Genomic DNA, 17,585 nt, shown 5'->3' with positions numbered 1-17,585 from the left:
TTTGATGTTCATTTATCTACTCCTCCACATCTGCATCATCTACCTCGAATTTTGACACAAAAAACCATTGCGTTCATTATCCGAATTCGTCCATTATCCAAGACAAAATTTTTGCAAAATAAAAGTTTGTTAACTGATTTGGTCATTAACCAGAGCATTCATTAACTGAGGTTCCACTGTATTTGTATAATTAATGTAAGCTGTTAATCAAATTAATATAATAGCATTTTTAAAAAATAAACATTTAATATTGTAAAACTTTGTATTACCATCTTCAGCTGTTCTAGCATAAATGTCTTTAGAAAATGGTCCACCACCTACTTTCGTAAGCGCTCTTACTGTAAATACGTATTCTTCATAAGGAAGAAGTCCGAGAATGGTTACTTTAGTATCTGTAAAGTTTTAAATTTATTTCATGTGGAATGTTAGACATAAATTCCAGTTATCCAAAGAAAAATAAAAAACCTAATCTTTACATTCCTTTTTATTTAATCAGATCAAACATAAAATTAATACAGGATCTCTCCTTGATGCAGTGAGAAATAAATCAAAATAAATGATATCAATAATTGTATTATCTTTAAAACTGATATCTAAATATTTGGGCAATTCTTTATGTTGTTATAAATTTCCAATTTTTATCAAAACAAAAATCATTTCATAATTTTCAAAATGCTTTCTTTATTAAAATTTCTGAAAATCATATTTAATTTTTTTAAATGTCAATTACAACACAGTTTGAATATTTGACACTATACTATAGAAATTTATTGCACTTGGCATAAATGAGATGTCAAGTATAGTAACAGCTTCATCTCTCTAATAATCTTTCATATGTATTGTTTTTTGCTTTTTGTTTTTATTATTATTAAATGTATCTACTAACATAAGGTAGTTATTTATATTAGAAGAAAATCTAAATTTAATATAATATTTTTGCTTTGTGTAATGTTTCATTTGCTTTGTAAATGCTTCAGAAGCATCAATTGTAAGTATTATTTCCATTACTTTACTGGTTTATATCCAAATAATTGTCTCTGTAACTAATTATGATTGTGTTAGAACTCCTTATGGCTGGCTTAGTTGTGAAAATATGAAGTTATTATACCACACTTGTGAGATAGTGCCAGTTTCTTAATTATGTTGTCTTCATCGTTATTACAGACTTTTAATATAACTTTTATGTATACTTTCTCATGTGTTTAATTAAAACAGCAACTGAAAAAGGACTATTTTAAAGTCCAAAATGCATTTTGAGTGTATTTTACATATCTTGTACATATTGCAAGTTTTAATTATTGTAAATCTTTTTGTAAACTTAAATATATATTAAATTTTTAAAATGTTGTGTTCATGTTTACAGGTGTGATAATCCCTAATATAAATAACTATCTTAAGTTAGTAGATATGTTTAATAATCTTTCATATTTTCATGTTTTTGATTTTCAAGAAAGCAATGAAATGTATATGACAAGTATACTAATCTCTTCATACCAAGTATAATAAATTTAAAGAAATTCTCCAATTTCAGTGCTAGAGAAGTTTTTATATTTTGAATATTTCATTGCAAATTAAAAAATAATAATTACAATAATTGAATAAGTTAATATTAAAGCATAACATCTTGAAAAAAATTGACAATTTACCTGCAACTTGAGTTAATGACTTTATCCAAACTTTGAAATCATCACTACGTTTTTTTCTACTAGAATTTTTAATTTCAGAAGCATTTTGTATACCAAATTCATAATTTTTAATAAATCCATTAACAGTATCACAAGGTAACGAATCCCATTCAAAACTTAGTGAATTTTTATCTTGTGAAATAACACGTACATTTTCAGGACTTGAACTTGGCACTATAAGAAAGTAAATATATTTATTATGTAATTGACTTTAATGTATTTGAAATAATGAAAGAAACAAGAACAGTTACAACCTGTATTTATAAGAAATAAAATATATTAAATGTAGATTAAAATTACTATTAGCATACAATTAAGATAATAATTAACATAATTTCTGTGTAGTAGTGGCATGCCATCATTGAAAGTGGTGGAAGTGCCGCATCCACCTTCCAATGACCTTCCCTTGTATTTTCTAAAATATAAATTTTCATATTTTAACGTACTTTTAATTAATTAAAATTAATATTTTATTATAACTGTATTATGTATCTTATTAAAAAATGCTATATTATGTGTGAAAAAAACGATAAGATTGCTATTGTATAATATATTTGAATGTCAGTGGCGGAATGGAAGTGCTTCCGAGACAGCTTCCACAGCAAGAATAACTGAATGGTGTAAAGCAGCCAGAGGGCATGCGCTTTACAGAGCACCAACCTCAGCCGGTTTAGCTGGTGGAAGCTACACATGTGTAACGCTTCCAACGATTCTATCCCTTAGCCACTGGTAGGGAGCTATCTGACTAAGTGAATTGTTTAAGATTTAAAAAGTAAAGAGTATTCAATGTTATTTTTATCTACATTTTTTTGCAAAGTTATATTTAATTACAGTATAATTAAAAGAAAATTATAATTATATTGACAGATTTTCAGACATAAAATCTTTAGAATTTTTATCACTTTTAGATGTTTTTCATAATATTAAAATTATTAACAATTTTTCCAAGCGTGTTTTAATTCTTTAAATTAAGTAAATTTTATGGAAAATTTTTTGATTTATCTAAATTACATAGTGAATCGCAATATTTATATTCATGTCTGGACTATATTGACAAGTAACTCTTAAACATAAAACATATTATAATTAATGTCGATCTGAACAAAGACATACTAAAAGAATTATGATTTAATATCATTAATTTTTACGGTACCATCTACCAGTGGGTCTGTTGAGTGCAGTTTTTTGACCATGGAGCAAATTCATACATTGGCCAGGAACACTCGGTCGGAGGAAAAATTGTCGTCGCTAGCGTTGCTTTCGATAGAAAAAGAGCTTTTAAATACGTTGATGGAGTTGTGACCAGCGACTTTTATGATAAAGTAATTAACGACTTTGCGGAAAAAATCGCCGAATAGAATTAGTTTATAAAAAATTAAAAAAACAAGTTTTTCTATCATTGTTTGTATTGTATCAATTTGTATTATGAATGTATTAATTGCATTTTAGAAGTAAAATACATAAATTGTTTATTTTTGTCATTTCCAGTATTTGTTTAAAACTTTTATGGAAATGTCATGTACCGGATAGGTCTGACCCGTCACGAAAGACGCAAAAAAACGGTTAATTTAAAGAAAAATTTATTAGTTTAGAAAGACATAGGTAAAAGACGTTTGTAGTCGGACACCCATTGTTTATATCAAACTGCCAGGCAGAAACCATAAACCGCGGAAGGAAGTCATCCTATGATCGGTGGAAGATCGAATTCATCTTCTATTTTGACTTTTCTCCGGCTCCAGGTAAGAGTCTCGTTACACTTAGTAACCAGGGATCAACCACTCGGGAAGCGTGATTGAGGGAAAATGACCAATCAAAATGGATGAAAGAAAGAACAGAGATTGATATAATCTCCGACAATCGAGGACACCTGGCACTCAGTTAATTAACGTTTCGAATAACCAAAACGCAGTGTGTCAACGCGCAAAAAAAAGGAGGAAAAAAAAAACAGTTTCTCGTCTATTGTGCCAACCTGTAACCCGTGCCACTTCAGACTTAGACCGTGTTCCCGACTCCAACGGACAAAGTCTCCCCATGCCTTACAGACTTGTCAACGCCACTGTCCCAGGGCCACCTTCGATTGACCATCAAAGAACCACATCGACGCTCAGGACGTCCGAATGGCTGATTGTCCTAAAGCAAACTATTTTGTACATAGTGTATGTTTATTTTATGTTAAAATAAATGGTTTTTGTCAGATACTTGTCATCTTTGTCTCTACAGCCACCACCCACGTACGAATGGACCCTAGACCATTACTGACGTGCAATTAACTGATTGCCCCTGGAAGTCGGCTTCTTACAGAAACACAGCTTCCCTATCATCAAATGTCACGGCATGCCACTGGTGTGTAGTATCAATAGATAATGATTGTCTAAATACATACATGTCCAAAACTTAGGAATGGACATCATTTGTAAGAGAAATCAACTGTACATGTTAGAAAGTTTAGATATAATCTAGTTATTTGGAGAAAACTCACAATGGACATAAAATGTTAATACAGATATTTAGCAAGTATTTTGTTATCTCTCATTACAATTTGACAGTTAAAGTTTGTTTATAGTTTTTGTTCCAGATGAATGTAGCAATCTTCATTTTTGATAATTCAAGTGCAAACATTTATTTCAATAAATTAAAGTCAATTTTAATTAGATTAAGAAAAACTTCATTAAACAGTTTATTGGAATCTTCACAATTTACTTACTCAATATGAAATTGTTTCTGAAACTTTTAGTTACATTTTCATATCTTAATAAAACATATCAACATAGTTATTTATAAAACATAAACATACCAGATTCCAAAGTTTTCACAATTATGGTTCTTTCTTCACCATAGCCAGCAGAAGTGCTTGCTTGAACACTTACTTTATATGTAGAAAAAGGCAATAAATCTTTCAATATAACCTATTAATATAAATAAATCCATTATTCAAATTAATAGTTAAACTTCAGAAGATTTTTCCATTAAATAAATATATACGTATAAAATTAAATTACGTCATGTTGAGATTTAGGTACAGTTTTATTTCTGTGTAAGTTTGATGATAATACATTTTCACATAGACCTTGTTTCATCAATTCATATTTGATTAAATAATCCTTAAGTATTCCATTCATTACAGAACTTGTCTTCCATTCAATTACTATCAGTTCAGGATTCATTAATATTTGACTGTATTTCAAATTTTCAACTGGTCCTGGAACTAATTTTTTTTTAAAATTGTAAATTAAAATTATATATATTATTTGGATGTTTATGAATGTTATCATCATTTAAAATAATGTAATTCGACATTAAAATAGTCATGAAAGAAACACAATACTGTTTAGAAGCTAAGATTAGATTTAATCTAGATAAACATTTTTGAAATACTATACTTCAGCTTCAGATCCATACAAATATGAAATCTGAAATGATATACAGGTTAACTACCAGTTACAAATTGAACAGCATGTATCATAAAAATTTCTTTTGAAATTTTTATTATAAAATTTCAAAATAATTTATAATATTGAATTAGTAAATAAGTATTTTATGATTTTGGAAGCAAAATGATTTAAAATTTCAAAAGTCTTCTTTATGACACAGAATTCAATTTACAGTTAGCAGTAAATGTTCTGATTGGTCAATTTAAATTCTGTATTTGTGAGGATGTGAAAATGGAGTATAACTAGGGTTTCTCAAACGGGATCACAGGATCCCGGTTGTTTTTTAACCCGAGAAATATCCTGGTAAATCCCACAAATTTCTTAAAAATTCACTTTTTTTCTTATTTTGTGTTAAGGTTGAGGAAATTTTGCAAATAGAAAGTATAATTAACTCATAAACTGTCAGAATACATTTGTATTTATTAATTTTAAACCTACTTATTAGGTTTTTAAATTTTTACTCATTATGGCACATCACAGATGGTCAATAATAAATACATAACTTATTTGTGGCAGGACTCTCAAAATTCTTTACCTGTAATATCTGTAATAATTGTGCTTATGTTGTCTTAATTTTTAACCCAGCCCAGTAGCTTCAATAACTGTGTAATGCCAAGTTGTCCAAATTAGGCCAGGACACAAACGAGTACAAAGTCTACAAGTATGAAGTTATTCTTAAAGAAAGATTATTAAAGACAAACGAACTGCTGAATTATTGGGCTATGATGTTTCTATTAAAGCAGTCGAGGTAGACAAATCAAGAATATTAGAGAACAAAAGAAGTACTGCAATAAATCTTGAAAACGATCTAGAAATCTTTCAGGATACAAGTGAAAAACACAAAATTTGTCTTCTCTTAAATGCATTAAACACGATTCCAATCACATCAATTAAATCGGAAAAGGCATTCTTGGTAGCAAGACCTTCTCATTACTAAAATAAGAATTAGATTGAGTGATCAGAGTACTGTATTGACCCTTTTTGCTTTTTAAAATCTTATAAAAATTTACAATATTTTGTATTATATTTTATTTAAAAAACGAAAATTACCTTCTAAGTTAGAAGTTTGATCTAAGTTCTTTTTTTTTTATTTTTAACTCAATTCAAAGCATTTTGTTGTTGTTGTATGCAGTTTCCAGCAAACTTTAATAAATTTTTTCTATTTGTGAAAATGTTTACGTAATTCAAAGGTAATTTTTAATATATATCTTACACAGCGTTATTAATATGATTTTGGAGGTTGCAGAACGTATTAAATTACTTTAAAAGACAAAAAAGAATTATATCATTTGATTTCATGATAATTTGTATAGCTTAAAAATAATTAATTTAGTCCCGGGATTCAGGGATAAAAGTGAACTGTTTCCTGAAATCCCAGGACAAGCAAAAGACCAGGAAATGAGAAACCCTAAATATAACATTCATTAAATCTCAGCCTGACTTCTAAACAGCATTATGTATTTATTTTATGATTACGAGAATAAGCTATTAAAATCAATAATTAGTATTAATATGAATAGATCAATATTAAAGACATTTCACCTGCTTCTGGTGTAGAAAATTTCAATACAGCAAACTTTTGTCCTTTTCCTTTAGGTGTAACTGCAAAAAGTAGGAGAACATATTCTGTGAATGGATGTAATCCTTCCAGGGTATAAGACTCTTCAGATTTAGAAATATTCACACAATGTAGATTATGCACGCCTATGCCTTCATAATAACACAATATATATCCAATCAAAGAACATTGTAATTCAGAGTATATTGGGGGCTATATTAAGTGAAAAAAATTATTTTAACTGAAAAAATTGTTATAAGAACTATACAAACAAATAAACATACCTTCCAAGAAAGAGTAATTGTATGTGGTGTAAAATGTTGAGGATTAAAATCAAGAGGAATAGCAAGAGGTGATGGATCTGAAATGGTATTAATGAAATGTTATAAATGACTTATTGTATCTTTTATAGAATGAAAATTTAGTTTATTTATTTAGTTATCAACTGTCTTAACAAACAGTAGTGTGTTAAGAAAGTTGATTTAGTGTGTGATGAATTATGACTGAATCATGGATTCCAAACAAGAGGAAAATAAAAATTGAAGCATTTGAAATGATGCTTTAGACAGATGGAGAAAATAAGTTCTATAGGTTAATTAACAAATCACAAAATGCTAGAAAGAATAATTGAGAAAGAGAAAACTTTTACAAAGGTAATGAGAAGAAAGATAAGTTCTGCAGGACTGCATTCAATGCTTCCCTGAAAGATATTATTAAGAAACCTATCAAACAAAGAGTGAAAGGAAAGAGAAGGTTGCACAAAATAAGGATAATTTGACAACATAAAGCAATAGACAGGATTTGGGATGGAAGCCTACATTAGATACATGCAAGCACATACATAGAGGAAAATAGTTCAACATGTAAAACCATTAACAAAAAGAAAGCAACTTAGAAACACATTGTTAGATAATGTATATTAGAATAGTCATCATTGCACAATAAGAATTTGTGCAATGATGCTTCAAATATATTTTTCCATTCATTAATATTTAATTTATCATTAGCAGTCAAGCTGTAAACCATGCAGGAAATGCTCAAATATAATATAATATTTATATTCTGTAAATTTACTCTAGTTTCAAGAAAATTATTCTTTATTATATATCTGAATGTTTTTATTAAACTGTTTATTCTTACTTCCACATAATGTCCTAGCTGACATAATTGGACTTGGTGAACCTATTCCACCTTTACCAGATCTTCTACATTTAATGGCAATTTGATATTCAGTATCAGGCAAAAGTTCATGTATTACAGTACTTGTTGTAGATATCCAATTGTTAGTTGTATTCCATACTGTTGTTTCCCAAATACGATAAACTACCTACAGTTTAATATATAAATTATAAATAAACAAGATATTTAAATGATGAATTATTAATTATTATGAAAGCTATTTACTAAATAATCAACTCTATCCATTTCTTTTCCACCTTTATCAATTCCATATTCCCATGATTTCCATGAAATTTCTATACTTGTTGAAGTAACATTTATTATTTCTGGTCGTTCTTTTAGTACAGGTGGATCTATTAAAAAAAATTTTACTTCATATTAATTTTTAAAATTACAGTACAGTGGTACCTCGTATAACGTACTTAATCCGTTCCAGGTGCACGCCCGTTAAATGAAATGTCCGTTATACGAAACGCATTTTCCTATAAAAAATACATGTTAAAACATCTAATTCGTTCCGCAGCATAAAATAACCGTACTGAATCGTAAAAAATTGAACATGGGGTGCGTTCTTTTATTCCTCTGCGTAACTCTTCGCGAACGACATCCGTTTAAAAATTCCTGCGGAACGCGTTCCTAAATTCCAGTGAGAGTGCACGCCGTCGAACGGCAAAAACGGCCGCTTGTAGCAGTAGTTTATGGTGGAAAGCAACATGGCATCCTCCATGGCTGAGATAGTTTCGTTTCTGGGTCCATTATGAGGTTTTATGAATGAGAATTTAGAAATTGTGAAAGCACGAGTTAGCGCACGACGGTGATGTAAGTGTCTTTATGAATTTTTTTCAAAGCTATTTTGGATGCTCTTTCAACAAACAAATAATCCATTTTATGGTTAAATTTTACAATTGGGACCCTTCTTTTGCCTTTTAAAGCTCATATTTTAGAACTATAGATTCCTCCATCACCATATCGATAGTGCGGGCGCCGCCATCTTTCTTTCTTTCACCGTTGTTCCTAAATGCCTACAAACAGCAGCGCAGTCCCGTAGTAGCGGAGACGCAGAGCGACCGCTATTAAAGAACGCACCCATGGAGCAGTAACCAATTATGCCGGAAAGTCCGTTGTTTGCAGCCAGTCCGTTGCTCGAGTCACGTAACGGCCAAACAGAAAGTCCGTTGTTCTCAGTGTCCGTTATTTGAGGTGTACGTTATATGAGGTACCACTGTATTTTTAGTGAAATAGTATATATAAAGTTCATATAATTTACCGATCACTAGCAGAAAAAAAGATTTTATATCCCAACCATAAGTATTATTAGTTGAGCAATGAAAAGTATAATTTCCTGAAGAGTTGGCAGTAACGTTGGCAATTGCTTGATACTGATTTATTCCAAATTTTGTTATTGTGGTATTTAATCTATTCAAATCACTAGTTGTAAAAAAAAAAAACAGTTTAATAAGAAAGACATTATTATTCAATAAGTCAAACTATAATTATATAAAAATAAAAACCTTGAAGTTATCTCAAGAGAAGGTGAAGGAATGGCATCAGCAGTGCAAGATATTGATGTATATTGTCTAACATTTATTTCCTGGTCAGAAGTAGCAATAATCTGTGGAATTCCTAAAATTATTTTTAGTTTAATAATTAAATAAGATATGTAAACATTGATTATCATAAATTAAATAAATTTTTCACTTACTGTCTGTACATTTCTGTCCACGCCAATAACCTCCACAAGTACAGTTACCATTAATTCTGTTGCAGACACCACCATTGAGACATTCACAAGTTTGCTGACAGTTTACACCATATGTGTTCATAGGACATGCTAAAAAATTCAGAAATAAGTTCTTTTTACAGAAACTTTTATTTGTTGTTTGAAAGGTGGAAAAGTTTCAATTAAAACATTTTGGCTGATCATTTTAATAATGAAAAACATTATGTAAATATAATAATAATCACTTTTAAAATTCTACAACTTATAATAAATATTCTTAAATACTTCCTATTCCAATATTCTGTTCAAAACAAAAATATAAATATAAATTACTAGCTCTTTTGCTGTTACTATTTATTGTTTTTGATTAATATTCTACCAGTATATATTATGTTAGATCTTCATTTATATTCATCCAGTTTATATAAACAGATATATTCATTCATTTTCTTAATAAAACTGAGATCTTCTTTATCTGTTGAAATACTGATGTTTTTGTTTTCATCTTTTCTCTTCTTTCTTTTTCACACATAGTGTATATCATACATGCTACCAGTACATGCCATTATATATAAATGCTGTATTTCCATGTGCAGTTTTTTGCACTTTTTTGCCATTTTTTCACTAATCAAAAATTGAGATTCAACAAATATGTGAATTATTTTTGAAGGTAGACTATATCAGTATTTATTCACTATTTATTCAACATTTGGCATAATATAGTTCTTCTATGTAGAAAAAGATTTTTCTTCTTCATAGATCTGCAGACCCATCCTCAATTAGCCTTAAACTCAAGAAAAGAAATATTTTGTGTCTGAACAATATTGTGAGCCCATGATTGCAACATGTCATGTGATACAGCACAGCCAACATTGTGTTTCATCAACATACTGTAAGTTCTTCCTCAAGCTAGAGATACTTTCCAGTCTTGGGACCACAAAATGCCCTCACATTGGACTTTGCATTGCTTAGAGATTCTTTTTGTTTATGAGAGTAGTGAACAAGTGCCTCATTGACACCAAATTTTCATTCAGCCTCTCAATTTCCATTAATTTTATACTGTGCAGTAAAATTGTTATTTTTTCTTGCGATCTCACAAAATTGCAGTTAACTCTACTCAGTATGACACTAAGAAATCAACTAAAGTGCTATAAAGCATCACAATTAACAACTGCCCTTATTCCCCACCCTCATAGTCTCCAGCAAGTAAAAAGATACTGTCTTTCTCTACTAATGAAAACTGGATACATATAAACTGTAAAATGACACCTTTAATACCTTAATTCTTAATTCCAATATAGAACTGGCACATTTATTGTGTTACTCCTCATTTTTCCAGTTTAATAACAACACTCACGTACCAAAGAGAGGAGTTCCTGTGGGAAGCTCCCTTTTGGGTGACCTTTATGAAAAAGTAGTATGTCTTTTAGAGGAGAACATTTTAAAGTTGTTCCTCTCAATGTTAATCACATACAAAAGATATATTGATTATCTGGAAGGACAAATCCGACATTGATAACTTTGTGGCGATACGCCATATTGTTGTATATATATATGTAGCGTTAAGCCTAGTATTAAGTTTCGTTAATCCTTTGTTCTATGTCTGTTCTTCGAATTCTCTGGCGGTCTTTCCTTCCGGCTGGTGAGAACGAAATTTCATAGAATAACACCGGAAACAGAGTGTGAAACAAAGGCCCTGAGGCAAGTCAGGGAGCGTGGGTGAGGCATTCCGAAGCTAGCGTCGAGAAGAAGCGGACGAAAAAGAAAGTGGTCGTCGTCACGGATCGAGACAAAGTGCCGAGGTCGTCTACAGAAAAAGAACTGACATAGACGAAAACAAGAAGAACTGAGAGTTTAGCGATATAGACTCTTTCATTTGATCGGAGCGATTGAAAAGGACAACTACAAGTGACTGCGATAGAAGACCCCATTTCGTCAAGAGTGAAGACCAGACAAGAAAGAAACACTGGGTACCCAGCATTTTTTTCTTCTATTCTTACCCTTTTGTTCTTCCCTCTCCTATTTTCTTTTAGATTATAAGCTAGTTTAAGATAGTTTAAGTTAACCCGTATTACCTCTGTGAGAGCTACAAACAAAGACCATTGTCGCGTAAACGCATCAATCCCCTTTGTATGTACACAGTTTTACCGCACTGACTAGATACAGTTGTATATATCAGCGGTGTATAGTTGGGATCACGAAGTATATAGTGTATAAAGGACCACGTGAAATAATAATAAAATATTATTCTTTTGTGTAAAATTTCGTATTTTTTTTGTTCGTCCTCATGTACACCACAATGGCGTCCGCGACAGGATCCCAACTGTGAAGAGGTATACGGGCCACACGTGTTATAGGGTTAATTTGTGTTATATCTATTCTTGTGTTGTGTAATTATTATATATTATTAAGATTAGTGTAACAATAATGGACGGCCAAGTCGGTAGTTCAATTGGCAGTAACGGAATGAGCCCCGCTCAACCTTTGGTGGTGACGGGCTTTCTAGGGATGATCCCTATATTTACGGGAACTCAGGGGGACACCGTAAATGTGAAACAGTTTTTTCGAACTATAGAAAATATTGCCCAGCTTGCCGGGTGGAATGATGAAGTCAAAGTTGCCGTCCTGCAATCGAGGCTGAAAGGAGAACCGCTGACGACATTCATGTGTCTCCTTGACCAATACCCCGGGTCGTACGAAGACATTAAGAATGACTTAATAAAGTGCTTCAAGAAAAGAGAAGCTGGAGACAAAGATATTTTGGACCAACTTTTAAGTTTAAAGCAAGGACAAAATGAATCTGTAACGGAATTTTCAATCCGCACAAAAACTCTGTTGGCAAGGGCCATTAGTGATAACGACAAATTGAGATCGTTTACGGACGATATAATTAAGGAAAGATTTGTAAAGGGACTGAAAGGTAATTTGAAGGGAAATGTATTGAGAAGGGCCCCTAAGACCCTCGAAGAGGCGTTTGTTATAGCCGAGGGCGAGGAAGCGATAGGACTTGAATGCGATCATCGTTTTGAACGTAAAAACGTAAACGTGGGGATAGAGGAAGAATCGGATGCCATAGTAGGCAAGAGCAGTGATAGGATAGTTAGGGGAAATAAAGATGACGATAGAATTAGGGAATTGGAGAAGAAAGTCGAATCACTGGTTGAGGCCGTGAATAAGATGGCGAATAGAGACGAACAGAAGAGCAAAGTTGTAGGGAAAAGGTGTTTCACGTGCGGAGAGATAGGTCATTTCGCTCGAAATTGCCCGGAACGTAGAAAAAATCATTTAAACTTGTAGAGGAGCGTAACACTGGTCAGCATAACGTTCCTTTCATAAATGTGAGACTGGCCGAAAAAGTAACTAAATCGCAAAGAGGTCTTCCGCTAGTGGTAGGAAGAATAGAAGGCGTGAAGTGTCACTTTCTTATAGATACAGGGGCGGAAAAATCTATTATAAATTCTAAGGTGATAAGGGGTATATCGAACCGGAACATAGCACGTGCAACAGCAGACGGTGAAGGCTTGGGAATCAGGGGGATAAACGGTGAAGTGACAGAGTGTGAGAAATTAATACGTGCAAAAGTGGAGTACAGGAATCAGGCGTGTAAAGTGAGGATCGCGTGTATGCTATTACCGGGACACGTAGAATACGAAGGTATTCTAGGGATGGATGTAATTGGGGAGATCTATAAGGTCATAGATAGTATGAGAGTATCCATGGAGGAGAAAACACGTGGTTGTAGCGCGTATATAGATGTACACGATGAATTGACGAGCGATTCAAATATAGTAATTAAAGGGTTAGAAGGTTTAAGTTCGGAAGAGAAGAAAAAGGTGCATGACATATTCAGAAAACACCCAGGTTGCTTCGCCGAACGCGTCGAGGAATTAACGGGTATGATAGGCGAGTCCCACAAACCGATCGTTGATCAGGACAGACCGGTAAACGTGCGGCAATATCGCATTCCCGAATGCCACTTGCCTAAGTTGAGAGAACTGACTGATGCGTACCTAAAAGCGGGGATAATCGAAGAAAGTTCGTCCGCGTGGAATTCCCCAATCCACGTCGTAGAAAAGGAAAATGGGGAGATCAGGATGACGCTCGACCTGAGGCGCGTGAATGAGGTCACTACAACCCAGGAATTCCCTATAGCCAGAGTAGACGAGATACTAAGTAAGTTTCATGGGAGCAAGTACTTCTCAGTCCTAGATTTAAAATCTGGCTATTTTCAGATAAGCTTAGATAAATCTGTTAGGCATGTTTTTGCATTTTCGACTCCCTGGGGTAAATTTCAAATGTGCCGTCTCCCGCAAGGCGCGAAGAATAGCGGGAGGTTCTTCCAGGCGGTAATGTCTAAAGTGTTAGCCCGTTTTGTTGGCATAAATTGCTATGTATTCCAGGACGATATAGTACTTTTCTCTAAATCACTCCACGATCACATATCTCTCCTGGATGAGGTGATAGGGACATTGGACAAAACGAACTTGAAATTACATCCCACAAAAAGTTCTTTTATTGTCAGGCAAGTTAAATATCTAGGCCACGTTATAAGTCAGGAAGGGATACTCCCGGATGTCGACAATATGAAGGCGATACTCGAATTGGAACCCCCTTGTAGTGTGAAAGGAGTGCGAAGTTTTCTCGGGATGGTGGGATTTTTTAGGAGCTTTGTACCTAAGTTCTCAGATCTTGCGCTCCCGCTAACTAAATTAACTAAGAAAAATGCAAGGTTTGCGTGGGATGCCGACTGTCAAGATAGTTTTGAAAAATTTAAAAGCATACTATCGAAACCCCCATTATTGAAACACCCAGATTTTGGGTCCCCCTTTCATTTATATTCTGATGCGTCGGACTATTGTGCAGGCGCAGTGTTAGGACAGAGGGAGGATGGTGAATTCTATCCGGTGGGATATTTCAGCCGAAAATTCGTAGGTGCCGAGAAAAATTACTCAACAATCGAAAAAGAATGTTTGGCCATAATATTATCGCTGCGTCACTTCAGGCCGTTAATTCTTGGATACAGAGTCGAGCTGCACACAGATCACAAGCCTTTGATCTTCATCGGCAATATGAGAAACCATAACAAAAGGATCATGAGGTGGTCAACAGAGATCGCTGATTATGATGTAAGGATAAACCACGTAAAAGGAAAACGTAATGAAGTTGCGGATTTACTATCACGGCCAGATTATGGTAATAAGAAGTTAGAGAAAGATGTGAGCAGTAACGTCATTGATAATAAGGAACTATGGCGGCAGGTAGTGGAATCGCAAGAGAGAGATGACTTCCTAATGAAGTTACGTAACAATTGTAAAAGAACTGACAATCAAGGGGTTACAAGTGGTGTTCAACAGCCTGAATTCCAACTTGACGGTGAGGTTGTTATGAATGTAAAACCAGGAAGAATGGGGCTTAGGAGGTGGGCCCGTGTGTGTGTAGGGAGAGATATGATTGATCGTGTGATATGGTCCTTCCATAGCTCTACCCTGTCTGGCCACCTTGGGGTCGAGAAAACATGTAATATAATCGATAGATATTACTATATAAAAAATTTAAAAAATCATGTCAAGCGTGTAATCAGGGGCTGCAAAACCTGCCAGCAGCATAATTTACACAGAGGCCGAGCCCCATTTCAAGAAACTGAGACCGCTGATTTTCCCCTCCAGAAAGTGGCTACAGACATCATAGGCCCACTTCAGACATCCCAGAAAGGGAATAGATTCATATTAACCATAGTCGATATTTACACCCGCTATGCTGAAGCAATCCCCATCTCTAATCAGTCTGCTCAGGAGATTGCTGATAAAATTTTTGACCATATTATATGTCGGTATGGTTGCCCCAACGTCATTATATCTGACAGAGGGGCAAATTTTACTTCTGGTTTGTTCCAGGGAGTATGTAATGAATTAACAATTAAACATAATGTTACGACCGCTTATCGCCCGTCCTCAAATTCCGTATGCGAACGTTTTAATAAAACCATATGTGGTATTATTGCCCGGATATCAAAGGGCGACAATCGTAATTGGGACAGTTTCATTCACCCTGCTGCGTTCGCTTACAACAACTCAACCCATTCAGCGACTAATGAATCTCCAGCCTTTCTCCTGTATGGGTTTGACCCTCGTTTTCCTAGCGCGTTCCCAGAAGAAAATGTTGGGGATGTAGAACGCCAAGAAAGAGGTCCTGAATTTGTAGATAAGTTGAATGTGTTAAGGAGAACTGCTTACGAATTGGGGAGAAAGCGGAACCGAAAAAACAGAATAAGAGAAAACGACGGCAAAAGAATTAGTGTGTGGAAAGAAGGTCAGAAGGTGTGGTTGCTTCGAAAGGGTAAGCAGAGAGGTACGGGAAAATTTTCCCCAAAATATTTAGGGCCGTATAGGATTATTCGTGTGTTAGGCCCTGTAACAGTTGAACTTGGTAGTAATCGTATAAAGGAAAAATTGGTGGTGCATACCGACCGCCTAAAACTATGCTACTCCCCAGTATATAAAGAAAGTAAGAGAATAGCTCCTCGACATCGCGAAATGCGGGAAGCACCAGTCGAGGAAGAGGAATTGGAAGTTGGGGATCCATATGAATACCTGAGGATGGGGACACCCAACAGAGAACCAAGATCAGGTGTAGGAAACCACCAATCGAGAGAACAGGAGGGTAATAACGAGAAAAAAATTGTTAATAGTAATAAAGATGTGATAAGTCAACACCCGTATAATCTTCGTGGGTGTAAAATAGATTACCGTAAGTTGCATTACGGAGTTTGATTCTTAAGGGGGGGCATATGTGGCGATACGCCATATTGTTGTATATATATATGTAGCGTTAAGCCTAGTATTAAGTTTCGTTAATCCTTTGTTCTATGTCTGTTCTTCGAATTCTCTGGCGGTCTTTCCTTCCGGCTGGTGAGAACGAAATTTCATAGAATAACACCGGAAACAGAGGTGTGAAACAAAGGCCCTGAGGCAAGTCAGGGAGCGTGGGTGAGGCATTCCGAAGCTAGCGTCGAGAAGAAGCGGACGAAAAAGAAAGTGGTCGTCGTCACGGATCGAGACAAAGTGCCGAGGTCGTCTACAGAAAAAGAACTGACATAGACGAAAACAAGAAGAACTGAGAGTTTAGCGATATAGACTCTTTCATTTGATCGGAGCGATTGAAAAGGACAACTACAAGTGACTGCGATAGAAGTCCCCATTTCGTCAAGAGTGAAGACCAGACAAGAAAGAAACACTGGGTACCCAGCATTTTTTTCTTCTATTCTTACCCTTTTGTTCTTCCCTCTCCTATTTTCTTTTAGATTATAAGCTAGTTTAAGATAGTTTAAGTTAACCCGTATTACCTCTGTGAGAGCTACAAACAAAGACCATTGTCGCGTAAACGCATCAATCCCCTTTGTATGTACACAGTTTTACCGCACTGACTAGATACAGTCGTATATATCAGCGGTGTATAGTTGGGATCACGAAGTATATAGTGTATAAAGGACCACGTGAAATAATAATAAAATATTATTCTTTTGTGTAAAATTTTGTATTTCTTTTGTTCGTCCTCATGTACACCACAACTTCTTGCAGTGTATGAATGATAATCTGTATAGCTCACCTCCAGTTATACCAGGCAAGTTACACTCAGCATCATTTTTTTCTCAAATCTTAATATCCATGTTCAAAACAACAACCTTTATACTAACTTCTATTACAAGCAGAGTCACACACAGTGTTGTTTATCCCAGCATACTTTGCAGACCCATTCATGTATAAAATAGCTGCTTTCAGGACCCTTACACATAGCTTTTACACATTGCACATATTTAGATGACATGTTAAAAGAACTGAAACATTCAGAACAAGTTGCTACAATTCATGGTTACAAAAAGGATTGATTTGTGATTTAGCCATGGTTACACAAACAAACACATTGAGTTTACCAATCTGACCACAAATACATCTGTTATAGACATGGTAATACAGTCCAACAACCCTGCACACATCTTGTTGATTTTGACCAGG

General features: G+C 34.1%; 1 pseudogene; it reads right to left on the bottom strand.

The window, feature by feature from the left end:
* Positions 1–17,585, bottom strand: part of LOC136973779 (receptor-type tyrosine-protein phosphatase mu-like) — a 77,433-nt pseudogene that overhangs the window by 26,879 nt on the left and 32,969 nt on the right.

This window comes from Centruroides vittatus, unplaced genomic scaffold (genome assembly GCF_030686945.1).
Source record: "Centruroides vittatus isolate TY-2023 unplaced genomic scaffold, ASM3068694v2 contig_329, whole genome shotgun sequence".
In the NCBI taxonomy this organism is placed as follows: domain Eukaryota; kingdom Metazoa; phylum Arthropoda; class Arachnida; order Scorpiones; family Buthidae; genus Centruroides; species Centruroides vittatus.
This window is presented reverse-complemented; position numbering and strand designations above follow the sequence as displayed.